Genomic DNA, 19382 nt, shown 5'->3' with positions numbered 1-19382 from the left:
TAATTTACACGCTCACTGTCCAGGAAGTTTGTTTGTTGACAATATAAAAGTTTTTTTTTGCCCAATTGTTTGCTTAAGTTTATTAACTAGATCTGAACAATCATCTTTTTCGATCTCGCCAAGTATGCCAAATTTGTTTTCAGAAATTGCCTTAGTGGTGTTGTTTGAAGTTTTCGTAAGTTTAGGCAAATTTGCTTTTTTAGCTTTTTGCGGACAGAGTTTCTTTTTATTTGTATATACCGATCGATCCCAGTCTGTACAAGCGTAGATTGTGAGAGCTCTGCAGCAGAAGCGAGTATTGCTCGCGATGCCAAAATCGGCCACACGTTGGTCGATTTTGAAGTTGTTGTTGTTGTAGTCGATGCGACAGTTGTTATTGAGTGCACCGTATTAGTGAGCGCACAAGCTGATGTAAATAGTGCTGGCGAAAGAGACCGAGCTCTCTCAGTAGCGGGCGGCGACATTGCACTTGTTGTTGGTGTTGTACACGACTTTGACTCACTGGCTTGCTTTTGGCACTTTTCAATAAAGTACCCGCAGGCATTGTTATTTAGTTTAATTTATTTAAATCTTTGTATTTGTTACTAGATTTGTTAGGGAAGTGAGCCCATGTTGTTTGGCATTGCTGCCAGCGTTTTTTCGCTATTTATTGGTGTGTTTTTATTATACCCTTGCAGAGGGTATTATAATTTCAGTCAGAAGTTTGCAACGCAGTGAAGGAGACATTTCCGACCCTATAAAGTATATATATTCTTGATCAGTATCACTAGAAGAGTCGATCTAGTCATGTCCGTCTTTCCGTCCGTCTGTCCTTCCGTCCGTCCGTTTCTACGCAAAATAGTCTCTCAGTTTTTGTTGTTGTCTTTCTATTGCAGGTAGTATATAAGTCGGAACGAGCCGGATCGGACAACTATAGCATATAGCTCCCATAGGAACAATCGAAAAATGAAGGAAAAAAAAAAAAACCTTTGCTGTTTCTTAATTTTTTTTAGTTCTTCGACAAAAAGTAATGGTTACATAATTCAGAATTACGGTTTAAATTTCATTAAAATCGGACGACTATATCATATAGCTCCCATAGGAACAATCGGAAAAGTAAATACAAAAAAATTACAACTTTGCTGTTTTATAATTTTTTTTTTAGTTCTTCGACATATAGTAATGGTTAAATATTTCAGAATTACGGTTTAAATTTCATCAAAATCGGTCGACTTTATCATATATAAACATTTTGTTTAAATTAAACTTTTCTATTTTGTAATTTTTTTTAATTCTTTTAGACTTTGTAATAATTTGATAGTTTAGAATAACGCTTTTAATTTTATTGAATCGGGAAACGATATTATATAGCTGCCATAAAAATTATCGATTATTTAAGCTGCAAATTATCATAGCTTCAAAAATTTTAAACATATACGCAAGTAAATAATAATTTTATTCAAGAATATTTAGTTTTTGAAATAGCTGCAAGGGTATATGAACTTCGGCTTGCCGAAGTTTGCTTCTATTCTGGTTTTTTGCGGCGGAGCGATCGGAAACACGTCTGAAGTGAATGTAGTTGATTTTTTATTTCTATTTATTTTATTTTCTTGTGTGTTATAATCAGGAGTTCCTGCATACATAAATATGTTGGCTGTTGTTTGATTTGTAGTATTATGCTTTGTTTTATGATTATAAATGTACAAAATTAGTTCAAATTTGGTATCCCTATTTTCAATGTATGGTTCACTTCCTATATTTCTCAATTTCTCATTAACCATTTTATGAAATCATTCCACGTCTGATATACCGTTTTTACTTGTTGTTATTTGAATTTGTAATCCTTCTGAAATTAAACAATTGTGTAAAGCTACACACATAATTGCTGAATCTTGATCTGCTTTGATTTCCTGTGGTTTTCCCATTTCGTTAAATTTTTCGTTAAATACTTTCATGATAGCTCATTTAGCTTCTAACCAATCCCTATTTGTGACTTATATTAGGGTAGCAAATTTTAAAAATCCATGAGAAATTTGTCTCTTATCTGATGACCTGCTAAAATTAAAATATTGCTCTAACTAACCTTTTTTTTTAAGATGAATTTTCAGATGTAATTATAATTAGACTGAGGACGTATTTATGCATAATTTTTTTAGTTTCTGCATGGGGGAATAAATATGTATTTAATTAAATTTCCGATCCATAAGTTTAATATTAAAAAAGCTTTATTTAATTTATTTTTAAAATGGTTACACATATATTTATTTTGGAAGAACAATGACTGTCTTAAGACAAGTCTCAAACTGAACTCTCTTCTTAACTTAAACTTCTTTGACGATCATACCTTGGTTTTGAGCTTTAGAGCTTTCTATGAGTGGAGTTAGCTTTAATTGAGTGAGTTTTCTAATTGCCCTTTGGATTGTTGATTGATAATGCACCAGCTACTCAATCCGATTGTTTAGTCTAGAATCTTCAGGATTCATTCGCATGGTAATTTTCCATTGAGGGTCCGAAAGTGTGGGAACGAACTGATAATGTAATTTGATTCGTTCTGGATGTTTAGTCTAAGGTTTGGGTACATTTGCAAATAGATATTGGCTGATTGGGGTGCTAAGGGTGTAAGTGTGTGGGCGTGTGGACATGTGCATAGAGTTTGAAGTATCCCAGAGGTAGGTGTTCACTAGATATTGTTAGTTTTCTAGCGGATAGACGGATCGGATTTCGTGCACTTCTTGCATGGCACGGTGCAAAGGTCGTCGGATATGGCGTGGGTCATCTATATATCTTACCCGTTCTACTACGAAAAGTTTTAAGTGCACTATCTGTACTTTAATGATTGGTCAAAATACTGTAGATATCGGACGACATAGACAGACCCTAAAGAATATATAATAAGAGAAGAATACCAGCAATGTGGGTGGCTAGGTGTAGTTTGCCCCCATTCTCTACACTTCCAACCTTAGTAACAGTAGAAATAGCTTGCTGTTACCCCTTGGCAAACACTTTATTTTAGATTAAACCATATTCGAGTAGGTTGACAAAAGCATCGCTATACTATCAGCGGACCGTACTTATACAAATTATTCGCTAATATTAAACGGTAACAAATCTAAGATAATTTATATATATTCCCCATATTCATTCTTTGTTCTATGTTTCTTTTCAGTTTCTGAATTTACATTCTAATAATTCAAGTTCTTCTTTGCAATTTAAGCTTCTTAAATATATTTTGTTCAGACATATTCTAATAATTCATGACTTTACTTGATAAATTTAATGAAGCTCTTGGTTATGCCCTTTCTTAACACATCTCGGTTAAATCAAATTGTGTTTATATATATGTCAGCCGATTAGCAGCAAGAACCAATACTTAATGGCTACTGTTGTTGCTAAAAAAAAAACTTACGCACATATTTTCCGCTGCCGATTCGTTGGGCTCATCAAAGATTCAGGTGCTGTTTAGGATTTCTCAAAGAGCGTGGGTATTCAATTTAAACGGGATTAATAGTTGTGGCATCTGGCATTCAGTTAAATTATATGCTAAATAAAAAGAAACAGCTAATAAAAACAGTGTCCGATTCTCAAAAAAATTTTCAAGCTAAATCAAAACAACAGGACTTCTCTTATGGGCGATCGATATCGCCGACATCTGCCAGTGTAGGCGCTGTTTTGCAAGTATATGTGCTTGCATCGGTTGTACTCCGTAACGGACTATATGCTGCTAAAAGTGCCAAACCATCTTCACAGGTTTGCTGGCCTGTTTATTTCAGCCCAGAAATAGTATAATCCGCAGGCTCTCCCAAAAGGCTGTTGTACAAGTCTTCTGACGTTCTAGGCTAGGGTTCCCGATACGTGCGTTTTACCAAGTTCCGGCCAGGTATCACTTGTGCTCCGCTCTTAGTTCTGTATGCGGCGTTTACGAAGATGAGGTTGCAAGCTCCCAAACCTGCAGCAGCCCTAGCTGGGCTTTACTGGTAAGGGGGTTAGGTTGTCACGAGTTGGCGTAAGTGAGCTTCAGCAACGCACAGATTTCGCAGCAAAATGTCGGCCGGCCAGGCACGGTGATGTATAAATATGTATTTTGTTATAAAGATATAAGGGCAACAGCGCCCGCGACGAGCGCTTGAGTTACCATACCGGTACCATCGACTACGCCACCGCCACCGCCACATCAGCAGAATGCAGGATGTTGCTAAACGACACCCACTCAGCAGAGCTCTAGAAAATACTTTGTTAGCATTTATACACTCACACATACATAATTGTAAACACATAAAATTCTTTGGCTATGGTTTGGTTTGAATCTCAAGCCACAATAAAGATTATTCCGTTTGGAACAACCTAACCGAACACATCAACTGTTTATTAAAATCCTCTCTGAATAATAATAACTACAACTTACTATAACTGGCGCAGCCGGACCTATCAGCCGGAAGAAGGAAAAAGGACATACCATATTCCGAGAACTGAGAAGGACCGAAGTGATAAAAACGATTATTTTTATAATTTATATGCAACAGTAAGTTAAAATAGTGATGTGATGGAAGTGAGGTGTGTGGTGTAAATAGAAAAAAGAAAGGTTACACATATATAATAACGATAAAATTGATAAGGGCATGAAATGAGTAAAAAAAGGAAAAAGGGAGAAAACAAAGAACATTGGCAAGAATAAATTAATTGAAATACTGTGCTGACTGTGAATATCGTTGCAATGCAACCTGGTGAACCGCAACGTCATCGAATCATATAGTTCGACGGAGTGAGTTGGGAGTATGACGTTTGAGGTTCGATGTTGGACGCGAACGTCAAACATGCAGCTTGGGGAAAGAAATTCAGGTCGCTGGTTGGATACTCTGCCTGCCAATAAATAAAAAAAAAAAAATAATATAAAAAGAAAATATCTAAATGCATCGCGCTGGAATTCCAGTTAGCTTCAGCACGGTGCAAAAAAATAAAGTGTAGAAACAAAAAAAAATTTATTAGTTGCTGCCATTAGTACCACTGCATCGCGCAAGAGTAACTCATGAACACCATAAAAAAAAGAAAGTAAACAGAGAAGGAAATCCGAAAGACCACTGCATCGCGCAAGGGTATTTGGTGAATCTAAGCTAAGAAAATTTATATTAAGCATAAGCAAAAAACAAGAAAGGAAGCAAACTTCGGCAAGCCGAAGTTCATATACCCTTGCAGCTATTTCAAAAACTAAATATTCTTGAAAACATTAAAATTATTATTTACTTGCGTAAAACTTTGAAGCTATGATAATTTGCAGCTTAAATAATCGACAATTTTTATGGAAGCTATATAATAACGTTTCCCGATTTCAATAAAACTAAAAGCGTTATTCTAAACTATCAAATTATTACAAAGTCTAAAAGAATTAAAAAAAACAACAACATAGAAAAGTTTAATTTAAACAAAATGTTTTTATATATTATTGTTTAAACCGTAATTCTGAAATATTTATCCATTGCAATATGTCGAAGAACTAAAAAAAAAATTATAAAACAGCAAAGTTGTAATTTTTTTGTATTTACTTTTCCGATTGTTCCTATGGGAGCTATATGATATAGTCGTCCGATTTTAATGAAATTTAAACCGTAATTCTGAATTATTTAACCATTACTATATGTCGAAAAACTAAAAAAAAAAATTGAGAAACAGCAAAGTTATAATTTTGTTTCCTTCATTTTTCCGATTGTTCCTATGGGAGCTATATGCTATAGTTGTCCGATCCGGCTCGTTCCGACTTATATACTACCTGCAATAGAAAGACAACTTTTGGGAAATTTTCATGCAGACAGCTTTAAAACTGAGAGACTAGTTTGCGTAGAAACGGACGGACTGACTGACAGACGGACAGACGGACGGACAGACGGACGGACAGACGGAGATCGACTCTCCTAGTGATACTGATCAAGAATATATATACTTTATATGGTCGGAAATGTCTCCTTCACTGCGTTGCAAACTTCTGACTGAAATTATAATACCCTCTGCAAGGGTATAATAATAATTTAAGGAGTAAACAAAATAAAATTGTATATGTCAAAAATCAGCAAAGTCAAAGAGTCACTTAGACCTCTGACTAGAAGTAAAGTTATCAAAAAGGCTACAAGTTTGCCAACGATTTAAATTTTGAGCCCTCAACTTCTAGAGCAGTACAGAACAGGGAAGCTAATACAATGACGCATCAGGAAAATTTAGGAATGGAACAAGCAACGTTTGAGATGTTAGGCACGGTAAAAATTTCCGATGTGATCCGGTCGATGCACGTTTATATGGGGGAAAAAAAAAAGGTTAAACGAGTTTATGTTAAACGCAGAAGAGATCCTTTTAATGATTACAGGAATGGACCAAACACCTATGGGACTGATGGTCCTTAGGCAAATAAGGAATAAAAACCAGAAGTAGTTATACGAGGAAACGTGTCTGGAGGCGTTTGTAACAGGTCTGAAAGGCAATTTAGGTAGGATATGACGATCAGTCAACCTCTAATTCTTTAGGTTATAATAGAAAAGCAATTGTGCCAAAACAGGAGGTTGGAGAATATTCATGAACTGGGCCTAGAAGTGCCAAGCGATGGCAGTCAGGCCAATTAAATACAGTAGAAAGAGAAGATGAACACTAGTTGAATAACATTGAGGATGAAGGAAATTTTCGTCAAAATGACTCCAAAAACAAACAGGGTATATAAGGGTATTACCATACGTGGTAGTTAAAGGAAGGATCAAAAAGGAACTAAATATTAATAGACTCGGGAGCTACGAATGCATATCTAATCCCGCAATAGTTAGTAAAGATCAACAGTTACAATTGGAAGAAAACTTTGTTATTAAAACACCAATAGGAAGTCATAAAATAAACAGTTATGTAAAAGATATTGAGCTGCAGAAAATTGCCAAAGGGGAATCGTTAAATTTCTTTCTATTTCATTTCCATTCCTGGTTTGATGGATTATTGGGAATGGATATATTATTTAAGTTAGGTGCAAGTTTAGATTTAGAAAATCTCGTATTAAGAACTAAGACAGGGACAGTTAAGGTCCATTTGAAGCCCAATAGGACCACTGACATACATTTCCTGGAGGAGGCGACTAGAACAATTGTTACCTTACCAGTTTTAATAAACAATGGTTGTTAGAACAGAAAGTTATTAGGCACAGTCACTCACCTTGGAGTGCACCAGTTTGGCTAGTACCAAAGAATATGGGCCTATCAGGAAAACAAAAGTGGAGATTGGTGGTCGATTTTAGGAAGTTGAATGAGAAGACAGTAAAATGCCAGTAATTGGCGAACTACTTGATAAACTGGGTAAGGTCATGTATTTCTCGGTATATGATTTGGCTAGCGGATACCATTAGGTTGGGATGGAAAAATAGGACATTCCAAAAACAGCATTTACAACAGATAACGGGCACTTTGAATATGTAAGGATGTCATTTGGATTGACAAACCGTCTTTGCAAAGTCACATGCAAGACTTGAGAACAGTTTTTAAAAGGATAAGTGCACAGTGGGCCAGAAAATCCAAAAAGTGGCAAAAAACCGATTTCGGAATTTCAAAAAAGTAGTTAGCTGTATTAAAAACGGATATATTGAACTGGTATTTGTCAAAGTTTCAAAGCATTTGGTTAAAAATTACAATTTTTACAAGGAATTTAAATAGAAAATATTGCTTGAAACTCAGATAAATGTACCTTGCCTTAAATACAAATAAATTTTTATTTCTATGTGATACAAAACTATTTATTATTTGTTACAACTAATAATGTTACGAAAATCAAAAATAATAGTTTTTTTCTTCAAAAAAGTCGAAAAAATATTTTTTTATTATTTTCAATACAAAGTTATACGATTTTCAATGTTTGCGACACTTCCAAATAGGCGTTCCCCTTCGTTCCCCTAGATATAAATATGTGAATTACTCGGAATTATTCCTTGAAATGTGCTGTTTTTGAAAAAGCACCTTTTTGCGCGTTTTTTGTTTTAAGAAAGAAATAAATAAAAAACCTAGCGCGCTTCCACATTTTTTGCAAGCTTGCGTATCAGTGGCGGATCTAGGGTTGCTGGCGCCCGGGGCAAAGCGAAAAATTCCGCTTTAGGAGTATTTTAAGTGTAAATAGGCTATTAATTATTAAAAGCTTATATGTTTGAAGAATTGTATTTCATATCGATTCAGTTACAACTGAAAAAAACATTATTAGTTGTGTTTTGCAAGACAAAAAAATATTAATTTTAGAATATAACTTTTCTGGCCTTCATTGCCGCAAATTCAGCAATAATATCATTGTAGTCGAGTGAATCTGCTACTTCACTTTCGATAGATAAAATAGCTAAATTTGACAGCCTGTCTTGGTTCATGGTTGTGCGGAGATAAGATTTTATCAATTTCAGTTTACTGAATGATCGCTCACACGAAGCCACGGACAATGGTAGAGTCAGCAAAATTTTCAATGCCGTCACAAGTGTTTTGTACGCCTCTAACCCCAGCGATGAAATATACAATAGTATTCCTTTTGGAGTGAGATCAAGACTTTCTCCCTTTTTATTGTCCCTTTTCAGAAGAAAAATGACATCTTTGATATCGTGAAACAATTTCGTACCATTTAAGTCATTAGAATAAATTTCAGCTAATGAATTGCATTTATCGTTCGAAAAACAAAAAAAAATCACATGGGCTTCATCTAGCGAAGTTCAAAACAAAGCAGGCTGAGAAAATTCTGTCGGCACTTCTGCTACTGCCGAAGTTCGAATTTTTTTGTAGTTGTTTATTTCGAAGTAATTAGAAGCAGCGGCTGAAATAGGGAGAGGATTGGACGGCAGAAGAAGAAAAGGAACTGTGTAGACTTTTAAATACCCTTTTTTAGAAGCGCTAGTATATTTATTAATTTTTAAGATGATATATAAATGATTTTTATTGATTAAATGTAATAACATTTTGGAAGTTATTGTAAAGTTGCTATAGGCAACGCCAAAATGTTAATATTTGATTATCTGCCATGTGTGATTTTAACTACAAGGCATTGTTATGGTCGGATATACCCTGGCACGCGTCAGGCAGAAATTTCGGTTTCGTTTTTCGTTCTCCCCATTCCCTTTGCTCTTGAATTCGACTGCAACAGGGTGAGGAAGTGTTTTTTAAAGTGAAAATTTTAGGCAATTATTAATTAATCACTTACACTTGTATTCTCATGCATATATATATGCATATATATATATATATATATATACATGCTCAGCGCCGCGGGAAAATATGAATTCTCGAAACATATATTGCTAGTCGGACTCGATTTAGCGCCTCTTAGATTTGGCGTCCGGGGCGCTTGCCCCTTTCGCCCACCCCACCCCACCCCACAAACTGGATGAATTCTGTTTTTAATATTCAAACCGAAGGATTCAGATTACTTGAAAAAAGAATTGTAAGTCATGCGGGCCCTGGTCGTCCAAAAATAGAATTCAGTTCTAGACAGAATCGTTCTAAGAGATACGAAATTGCAAATTTGAGTGCAGAACACAACCATAATGCAGAAAAACTATTGATGGCTTGTAGGTATGCGGCAAACCATTCTAAGCAAGTATACTTAAATGTCATTCTTAAGAAAATATTAAAAACACCTGAACAGCCTACCAAAATTCGGAAACTAATAGAGTCCCCACATAAAGCAATTAAAAAAAATCTGTGGAAGAAGCCTTAGCATTTATTTTGGATGGTTCTATGTCTAAGGAATTGTATGTAAAAATGCGTTAAGCCTCAAAAGATTCTGGAGCAGACATTTGACCTCCATATAATAATGTAAGAGAAGCTAAATCTGCATGCAGGCCACCAAAAGAAACAATTTTAGTTACGGAAACCTTTGCCAAAGCTGAGCTTCAATCCTTAGTTGAGAACTGAATTGCAGAGAGATTCCTTTCGAGAACGAAAAAAACTTATTCAAGCTAGACTTTGGAAAGAATTGGGACTGAGAGTAGATAAACCGAAACCTGGTGGCTCTGGAACTACAAACGATGGCAATACAGCCCGCAGAGCTTTTGCAAATCCAAAATTGTTTGCTGAAATCTTAGGCTTAGATTCACAACTTGTTTGTAACTTACAAACTATTCTAATAGCACTGTCAACAAAAAGTCCTCTTGACTCCGATAAATTTGATGAATTTGCTACTGCTACTGCAAAAATTTATATTAAATATTATGATTGGTACCCTATGTCAGCAACACTTCACAAAATTTGTATGCACGGCTCTAAAATAATAAGTGCAAGTTTGCTTCCTATAGGTATGCTTGGGGAGGAAGCATCAGAGGCTCCAAATAAAGATTATAAAAATTATAGACAATTTTTGAGTAAAAAACATAGCCGCATAACATCTTTAGAAGATGTTTTTAATCGAGCTATGGACACTTCTGATCCGAAAATATCCTCTATAAACCTTTCTTCGCGTCTCGAACGAACAAGATTATTGTCATTACCTAAAGATGTAATTGACTTATTATTAGAGGCTGCAACTGAAAGTAAATCTTCAGTTGAAAAAGAAGAAGAAGAATTCTATGATGAGGATAAACATAATATGTCAAATATACTTAATGAACTTGATGAAATTAAGCTTTCAGAAAATAAAAATAAAATAAATAAATGAAAACATATAAGAAAATTTTAAAAAAATGCAAAAAAAAATTAAAAATTAAAAAATAAAAAAAATTAAAAATTAAAAAAAAAATTAAAAAACCAAAACAAAAAAAACGCGATGTTAAATCGGTTTAGGAGCCTTCTCGTGGCACATCCTGAGTGCTTTAGCAAAAGCAGCTAATCCTAAGCGTAATATATAATTATAAAACAAAATTATCACAAATCCTTTTTAAAAATATATAAATTTATATAAAAAAATTAAAAATAATGATTAGAAGTAATTTAATAACAAGTTTCAATGAGAATTAATCAGTTTTTAGAAAAGTCATCATATTCAGTCCGCCATTTTGAATTTTGAAAATCCAATTTCAGATTCGGAATCAGCGACCCCATGAACATAAGATAACATACTAAAAGTTTTAAATCTATTGATAATTTTGGAGTTATTAATTTTTGCAACTTTTTTTCAATCCCTCCCACTGTGAAGTGGAGCAAATTTTAAACTTCAAACAGATAAATCAGAATTTTTTAAGGAGGAAATAGAGTATTTAGGGCATGTAGTAACACAAGAAGGAGTCAGACCAAACACAAAGAAGATTGAGGCCATAAAGCTTTTTCCTTTGCCCAAAACACCAAAGGAAATAAAGTCGTTTCTTCGACTCATTAGATATAACACGAAATTCATAAAAGATTTTGCAAAAATAACCAAACCATTAACTAAGAGACTAAAAGAGAAACAACAAATAATCATATATGAAGAGTATACAAAAACTTTTCAAATTTGCAAGATCCATTGTTGACAGATTTTACAAAGATCTTTATTTTAACCACAGATGCTAGAAATTTTGCTATTGGTGCGGTGTTATCACAAGGAACGATTGGAAGTGATCGCTCAATCGCATTTGCGAGCAGAACGTTAAGTGAGGCTGAGGTCAATTTTTCCACAGTAGAGAAGGAAATGCTTGCCATAGTTTGGGGTATAAAACACTTAAGACCATACTTGTTCGGTCACAAATTCACAATAGGCGCAGATCACCGCCCACTAACTTGGCTCATAGGATTTAAAGAACCCAATTCCAAGTTGGTGAGGTGGAAGCTGCAACTATTGGAATATGACTACGAGGTGACCTACAAAAAGGGGTCACAAAACGTCGTGGCAGACGCCTTGAGCAGAATTGAACTACAAGTTCACAACAGTAAACAAGAGTCAACTCGGGACACTTGTGCGGGTCATACAAGTGAACTGGAATTAAATAGCATTCATGTGGCGGAAAAGTTACTGAATTACTTTAATATCCAGTTAATATTTGAGGTTGGGCCGACATCAGACAGAATAGTGGTGACACCTTTTAAGAACAGTATAAGAAATTTCCTCATGTGGGAAATAACAGATATTAGTGAACAAAAAGAAGAAATACAAAGGTATCATACCTCAGACATTCATTGGGGAATAGATGAAACGTTTTGGAAGATGAGACGTGACATTTATTTTCCATTTATAAAAAACCGAGTAACACAGGTCATTATGCGTGTGAAACTTGCCATACATTGAAATATGATCGGCAACCACTAAAGGTGGTATTTCAAAATACGGAAACTCCGTGCAAGCCACTTGACGTCGTTCATACGGATTTATCCACAATCAACAAAAGCTACGTTATAACAATAATAGACAAGTGTTCAAGGTTTGCTGTGGCGTACACCATACCGGCAAGAGATAGTTTAATTGTTGTTAAATCAATAAAGAAGTTCAAGTCAGTACGGTGTCCCCAAGGGGCAGAGTATGCCTCGGCGTTATTCAGGGATTTCTGTAGGCAATACGGAATTGAATTGCATGTGACGTCGTTTCAACAATCGTCCAGCAACTCACCGGTTGAATGGCTTCATTCAACGCTGACAGAAATTTATAGAATAATTATGAAAACAAGGAAGGACTTAAAACTAAAAAATGAGCAGGAGGAAGTTTTAGATGAAGTTTTCCTAGCATATAATAACTCAATACACTCCAGTACCAAATTGAAGCCGTTCGAATTGTTCTCGGGGAGAACACACGTTTTTGAACGAGAGATCAATTTTGATATGGAGCATAAGTACCTAAGGAAGTTAAATGCTTATCAGGAGGAATTGTATAAGGAAGTTAAGGACAGGTTAGAAAGACAAAAACAGAAAAAGACGCGAACACTAAACGAGGGAAGAGAGGAACCCATGGAGTTGGAAAAAGGAGATGTAGTTCATAGGAAGGAGAATAGAAGAAATAAACTAACACCTAGGTTCACAGTAGATGAGGATAATGGGGTTACATTCGTTACAAAAAGGAAACAAAAGATACATATATCAAAAACTAAAAAAAAAATTAAACAAAATAAAAATTAATCAATCACGGTTACAGGTGCATATTGGTCCATGGACAGACAATGGACGTGCAAACACTAAAACGAGAAGAAGCGATCGTAAAAATGGAGCTGGGAAAGGCAAGAGTAATGGTCGGAGCGAAGACGTTCGACCATATAATAAACTTTAAGGACTACGAAGGTAATATTGCACAGATTGAAAATGCGTTGTTAGACATAGAGAATATTAGATTCTCAGGTGAGGCAGTCCAGGTGGTTAAGGAAAAATTGTACCAGGTGAATGAGAAGCTAGAAACACTTAGACCAAGAAGTAGGGTCAATAGGGGAATTTTTAATAGATTAGGAAGCATGGTAGAAAAAAGTTTCCGGAAATATGAACGCGTATAATGAGGAGAAAATAGGAAATACAGGAAAAGAATTAAGAAACGAAACAAGGTTTCTTACAAAAGAAGCGGACGAGCAAAGAACCTTTTATCAGAAAACCTTGAATATGTTTACGAAAATTACTAAGCATTTAAACAAGGAGCAGGAAGATATAATTTTGTTTATAAAAAATTATAAAAATAACGTATTTAAGGAATTAACACAAGAGCACAATGAAATACATATGCTCCTGCATTTGAATAGGATTAGTTACAGTATTGATTTGTTAGCAGTGCACTTGAAAAAATGTTGCGGAGAGCATATAGTTAGCGAAACTTCGCATTGTGCCTAAATTCATTTTAGCAGATACAGAGTTAGATAGAATTTTACAGTTTGTCGAGAGTCAAGGGCTCAAAATTGTTTCAAAAGAACAAGTATATGAACTCATAAATATACAGGCACAAATAAATGAAACAGGCATAATATTTAGGGTAAGAGCTCCAATTTTTGAGCCAACTGTCTATCAATTATATCATGTTATACCAATTCCAATTAATGGAACACATTTATTAGTAATACCAAATTATGTAGAAATTAATAAGTATAAATTAAGCTTCTTTAACAACCAATGTTCAAAAGTTCGTGAAACTTTTATTTGCGGGAGCGAAGAGTTGGGTGTTGAGATAAAAGGAAAGGAGTGTTTGCGGAAGATTTTAACGAACAAACCACCAATATGCGATTCAAATCCTTGGACTTACCTGTAAACAGCACGTGTGGACAAGATATGACAGTATCGGGGGCGCTAGCAATCAAATATGCTAACTGTTCGATCGAAATAAATGGACCACATAGTGCTTACCACTACAATAAGTAAGCAGAACTGGCAATATGGAGAGTTAGAAAAACAAAAACAATCTTGACCCCCAATGCTTTTCTGCACAATGTCGCTCTGGATATACCACAGATGTGGCCATCGCTCCATTCTCGGGGGGGAGGAGTTACCATACCGGTACCATCGACTACGCCACCGCTTAAACCTCCCCGTGCTACCCCCTTCCAATTCGACAGCGACCGGCAGCTAGCCGTTCGTTGTCCCACATAGGATTGACATAAGAAATGCAACATCAGCACAAGGCAGGATGTTGCTAAACGACACCCACTCCGCAGAGCTCCAGAAAATACTTTGTTAGCATTTATACACTCACACATACATAATTATAAACACATAAAATTCTTTGGCGAAGGTTTGGTTTGAATCCGTTTATTCCGTTTGAACAACCTAACCGAACACATAAACTTTTATTAAAATCCTCTCTGAATTTGTAGTTATTACAACTTACTATAACTCGTGTGCTTTCTGGCCGGCCTCCGATGAACGTGCTCTACATACATAGACACATTGTGAGATTACACTCGCACATTTCATTTAACACAAATAATTACCCTTGCAGTTTGATCAACTTTATTGTTTTAACCGTAGGCTCTTTTCTTCTTGTAAGAGCGCGATGGTCTATGTTCTTTCTGGCTTTTTTGGTACAGGCTATGCACGTGTCAATACTAAAGTTTAAAATTAATACTGCTGACCAAATACTTGTGGTTGCTTATCGTTCCCAAAATCAAGTGAGCGAGCATCTCTCCGCGTTGGTTCAGGCAGCGCGAATTGGAAACTTCTAGATCCACAAAAAACGGGACTTTTCCCAAACTCGCTCATTTTTCCTTTTTTAACTTTCGCACGCCGATAGAGAGCGGGAGAGATCTAAGTGGGTGTGTGTGTGTGGACAATGCTACTCAGCAGGCATAACCGATTGGAAGTTTGGAAGTATTCTCTACATTTCTGCACGGGCCTTTCCGAATTGACATGCGTGATACGTTTTGTTTATTGATATTACCCCGAACCCTACACCGCAGTTAATTCTGCTAGAGTCCTATATCGAAGAAGTATTAACTGAAAAAAGGTCGGACATTCTTCTTTTAGGTCCTTATATCTTTTAAGTGGTATACCCCAGAGGTTTGTCATCTACGGATGCTAATTCGTAGTATATATGACTAATTTTCTTCCACACTTTAGCCTTAATGAAAACTGGGGCTAGCTAACTGAACGGCTTCGCAAGACATATACTTTAGCGTTAGCGGTGTTAGCTTCCCTTACTTTTACCTGTGCCTGCCTCCGAGTCAATTGCATCAGATCAGACGTTCTAATCAAATTCAATTTCCTCAGAAGTTCATAGACCTTGCCGTTTATCACCATATTCTGTCCGAAACACAAAAAGTACGGCGAAAATCCTGTGCTACGATGCGTGCTTGCCCTCAAGCACGCGCTAATCTCATCTATGTTTCTGTCCCAATTGGTATGATCTGCTCCCACGTTGGGCGCCATTTTCTGTAGTATCCCAGAGGTAGGTGTTCACTAGATATTGTTAGTTTTCTAGCGTATAGACGGATCGGAGTTCGTGCACTTCTTGCATGGCTCGGTGCAAAGGTCGTCGGATATGGCGTGGGTCATCTATATATCTTACCCGTTCTACTACGAAAAGTTTTAAGTGCACTATCTGTACTTTAATGATTGGTCAAAATACTGTAGATATCGGACGACACAGACGGACCTTAAAGAATATATAACAAGAGAAGAATACCAGCAATGTGGGTGGCTTAGGTGTAGTTTGCCCCCATTCTCTACCCTCCCAACCGTAGTAACAGTAGAAATTGCTTGCTGTTTCCCCTTGGCTTTATTTTAGATTAAACCATATTCGAGTAGGTTGACAAAAGCATCGCTATACTAGCATCGGACCGTATTTTTACAATTTATTCGCTCATATCAAACGGTAACAAAATCCAAGATAATTTATATATATTCTCCACATTCATTCTTTGTTCTATGTTTCTTTTCAGTTTCTGAATTTACATTCTAATAATTCATGTTCTTCTTTGCAATTTAAACTTCTTAAAAAAATTTTTTGCAGACATGTTCTAATAATTCATTGAATGAAGCTCTTGGTTATGCCCTTTCTTAACACATCCCGGTTGAATTAAATTATGTTTATATATATATGTCAGACGCTAAGCAGCAAGAACCAATACTTAATGGCTACTGTTGTTGTTAATAAAAACTTACGCTTATATTTTCCGCTGCCGATTTGTTAAGCCCATCGAAGATGCAGGTGCTGTTCAGGATCTCTAAGAGCCTGGTTATTCAATTTAAACGGGGTTAATAGTTGTGGCATCTGGCATTCACTTAAAATATATGCTAAATAAAAAGAACAATGTCGGATTCTCAAAAAAAAATTTCAAGCTAAATCAAAACAATAGGACTTCTCTTATTGGCGATCGGCATCGCCGAAGTCTGCCAGTGTAGGCGCTGTTTTGCAAGTATGTGTGCTTGCATCGGTTGTACTCCGTAGCGGACTACATGCTGCCCAGAAATAGTATAATCCGCAGGTTCTCCCAAAAGGCTGTTGTACAAGTCTTCTGACGTCCTAGGTTAGGGTTCCCGATACGTGCGTTTCACCAAGTTTCGCCCAGGTCACTTGTGCTCAGCTCTTAGTTCCGTATGCTGCGTTTACGAAGTTGAGGTTGCAAGCTCCCAAACCTGCAGCAGCCGTAGCTGGGCTTTACTAGTAAAGGGGTTAGGCTGTCACGGTTTGGCGACAATGCTACTCAGCAGGCATAACCGATTGGAAGTTTGGAAGTCTTCTCTACATTTCTGCCCGGGCCTATCCGAATTGACATGGGTGATACGTTTTGTTTATTGCTATTACCCCGAACCCTACAAGTTATGTGGGATTATGGATATGTCAGTACCCCATTCTTTGAATTTGGATGTCCTCAGGTGGATAGGGTTGAATATAACATTACATTTTCTTCTATGTTAATTTGGTTTGGTAGATCGTTTGCAATTTTTGTACTTTTTTGTGTTTCTTCTTTTCATTTTACATATTTTACAATAAGTTCTCTTGGTATGATCTTAAATTTATACAGTAAGTACAATAAAATGCTTATAATAATGATTACAAAAGTTGTTAAAGTCATTATTTGGAATACATTATAATATTTTGTGTGTGATTCTATTATTTCCTTTGTTTGAATATAAGATAATGGTTCTATCTTTTTTACATTATTATTTACGTAAACGCTCTGTGTGTAATCTAATATTGTATTTGAAAAAGTGAATTCACCAAATTTTACTGAACAATTAAGGATTTTAACAAGGTTATTTCCAACTATAGAAATTTCTTTATTAATACAATTTTGATTTAATAATGCTTTAGGGATATTCTATGTCAATAAAATATTTGGTTCGATTAGAAATTTTTATATGTTTACGTATAATTGCATTCAGTATTTTCTTGCTTAATTATTCCATTTATACATTCGTCAAATACAATTTTTTCTGTTTCTTTGTTAAATACTTTATTGTTATATAAGAAATATTTGTCGAATATATTTTCTATTAAAATATTTTTATTTTCATCGGGATAAGGAATAATTTCGAAAACGGGAGATATAACTATTATTTGTGTCTGTTTTAAGCCAAATGGAGGTTTTGACAACAATTTCTCAGGGTTCATGTTTTTCAAATAATCATGTTTTAATAATTTTGGATTGAATACCTTAGCTTGTCAGCTGCATCCCTAATTCAATATTTTCTACATATTCTAAAAAATGTTGCCGGCTGCCTTTAATTATAGATTACCTTAATTCCATTATTTATGACATCGATAACCATGTTTAAATCGGTGTTCTGAACACTAGTGTCTACTAAATTATTAATTTTTTCTTCCATCTCATATTTATCATCTTGGTCTAATGTTCCGAATAGGTATTTATAAACTGGTCCTATAATATTGAATAAACCTCTCTTACTTCGTTTTGCTAAAGTTATTTTGATTGATTTCTCTTTTAAGTTTTTCTACTAGATATCGGATTTGTATTATGTCACAAAATTCATTAGCTTTTTTCAAAAGACTTTCGAAGGTTTGTTCGAAGTTTTTTTTATGTTTACTCTTAGAAAATGATATTCATAATTAACCGGGAAATCTACTGATCCTGTTTTAAATACAAGATATCCGTTTTGGGCCTTAATGGAATTTATTTCGATGCTCTGACTGACTGATATTGGAATTATAGTTATTAATATTATGGAGAAAATCATTTTTTTAATTAGTTGTTGTTGAGTCCGTTCATTTTCTTCCGCTTGCCTGGAATTATCATCATATTTACTCTTATTAATTTTCTTCTTCTTTTTAAATTTCGATTTATGATGAATAATTTTTCTTTCCCTATTTGTTCTTTACAATGTTTTTCGTCTATTCATCTTACTGTTCTGTCTTCTTAAATGGACTAGTAGTTTTGGACTTTACTAAAGGTACTTGTCTATATCTTGTATCTATTTCATAATCATTACGTTTTTCATTTAATTTTCAATTCTATTTATTTTCTTTTCTTGTGTGTCATAATCAGGAGATTGTGCACACATAAATATGTTGGCTTTTAGTTGATTTGTAGTATTATGTTTTGTTTTATGATTATAAATGTACAGATTCAAATTTGGTATGCCTATTTTCAAGGTCTGTTTCACTTCCTATAATGCTCAATTTCTCATTAACCATTTTATGAAATCTTTCCAAGTCTGATATACGGTTTTCACTTGTTGTTATTTGAATTTGTATTACTTCTGAATTTAACCAATTGTGTAAAACAACACATATAAATGCAGAATCTTTATATGATTTGATTTCCTGTAATTTTCCCATTTCGTTTTTTTTTATTTTATTTATTTATTAATTATTTTTCGTTAAATACTTTCATGATAGCTCTTTTAGCTTCTAACCAATCCCTACTTGTGACTTCTATTAGGGTAGCAAATTTTAAAAATCCATGACAAATTTTTCTCTTATATTTTGAATTTTCTGGAGTAAGTTCAAATGTCAATTTGGTATTTCTATGTTCCATTTTAGCAATGTTGCAAGTTTCACATTCATTATTTTAATAATATTTTAATATTTTTCTCTAAACCATTTAGTAGTTTTTCCGATTCCTGGATGTATTAGTTCTTTATGTCGTTTCAATA

At 34.9% G+C, this 19382-nt stretch overlaps 1 long non-coding RNA gene across 1 annotated transcript; it reads left to right on the top strand.

The window, feature by feature from the left end:
* Nucleotides 1–1652: 1652 nt before the first annotated feature.
* LOC128263840 (uncharacterized) lies at nt 1653–19069 on the top strand. Its single transcript, XR_008268536.1, has 3 exons — nt 1653–1690; nt 18852–18879; nt 18941–19069. It is a non-coding gene; the product is annotated as an uncharacterized LOC128263840 (long non-coding RNA).
* The last annotated feature ends 313 nt before the right edge of the window (nt 19070–19382 follow it).

Source organism: Drosophila gunungcola, unplaced genomic scaffold, assembly GCF_025200985.1.
Source record: "Drosophila gunungcola strain Sukarami unplaced genomic scaffold, Dgunungcola_SK_2 000022F, whole genome shotgun sequence".
NCBI lineage: Eukaryota > Metazoa > Arthropoda > Insecta > Diptera > Drosophilidae > Drosophila > Drosophila gunungcola.
The sequence above is the reverse complement of the archived record's forward strand: the minus strand, read 5'-3'. Positions and strand labels throughout refer to the sequence as shown.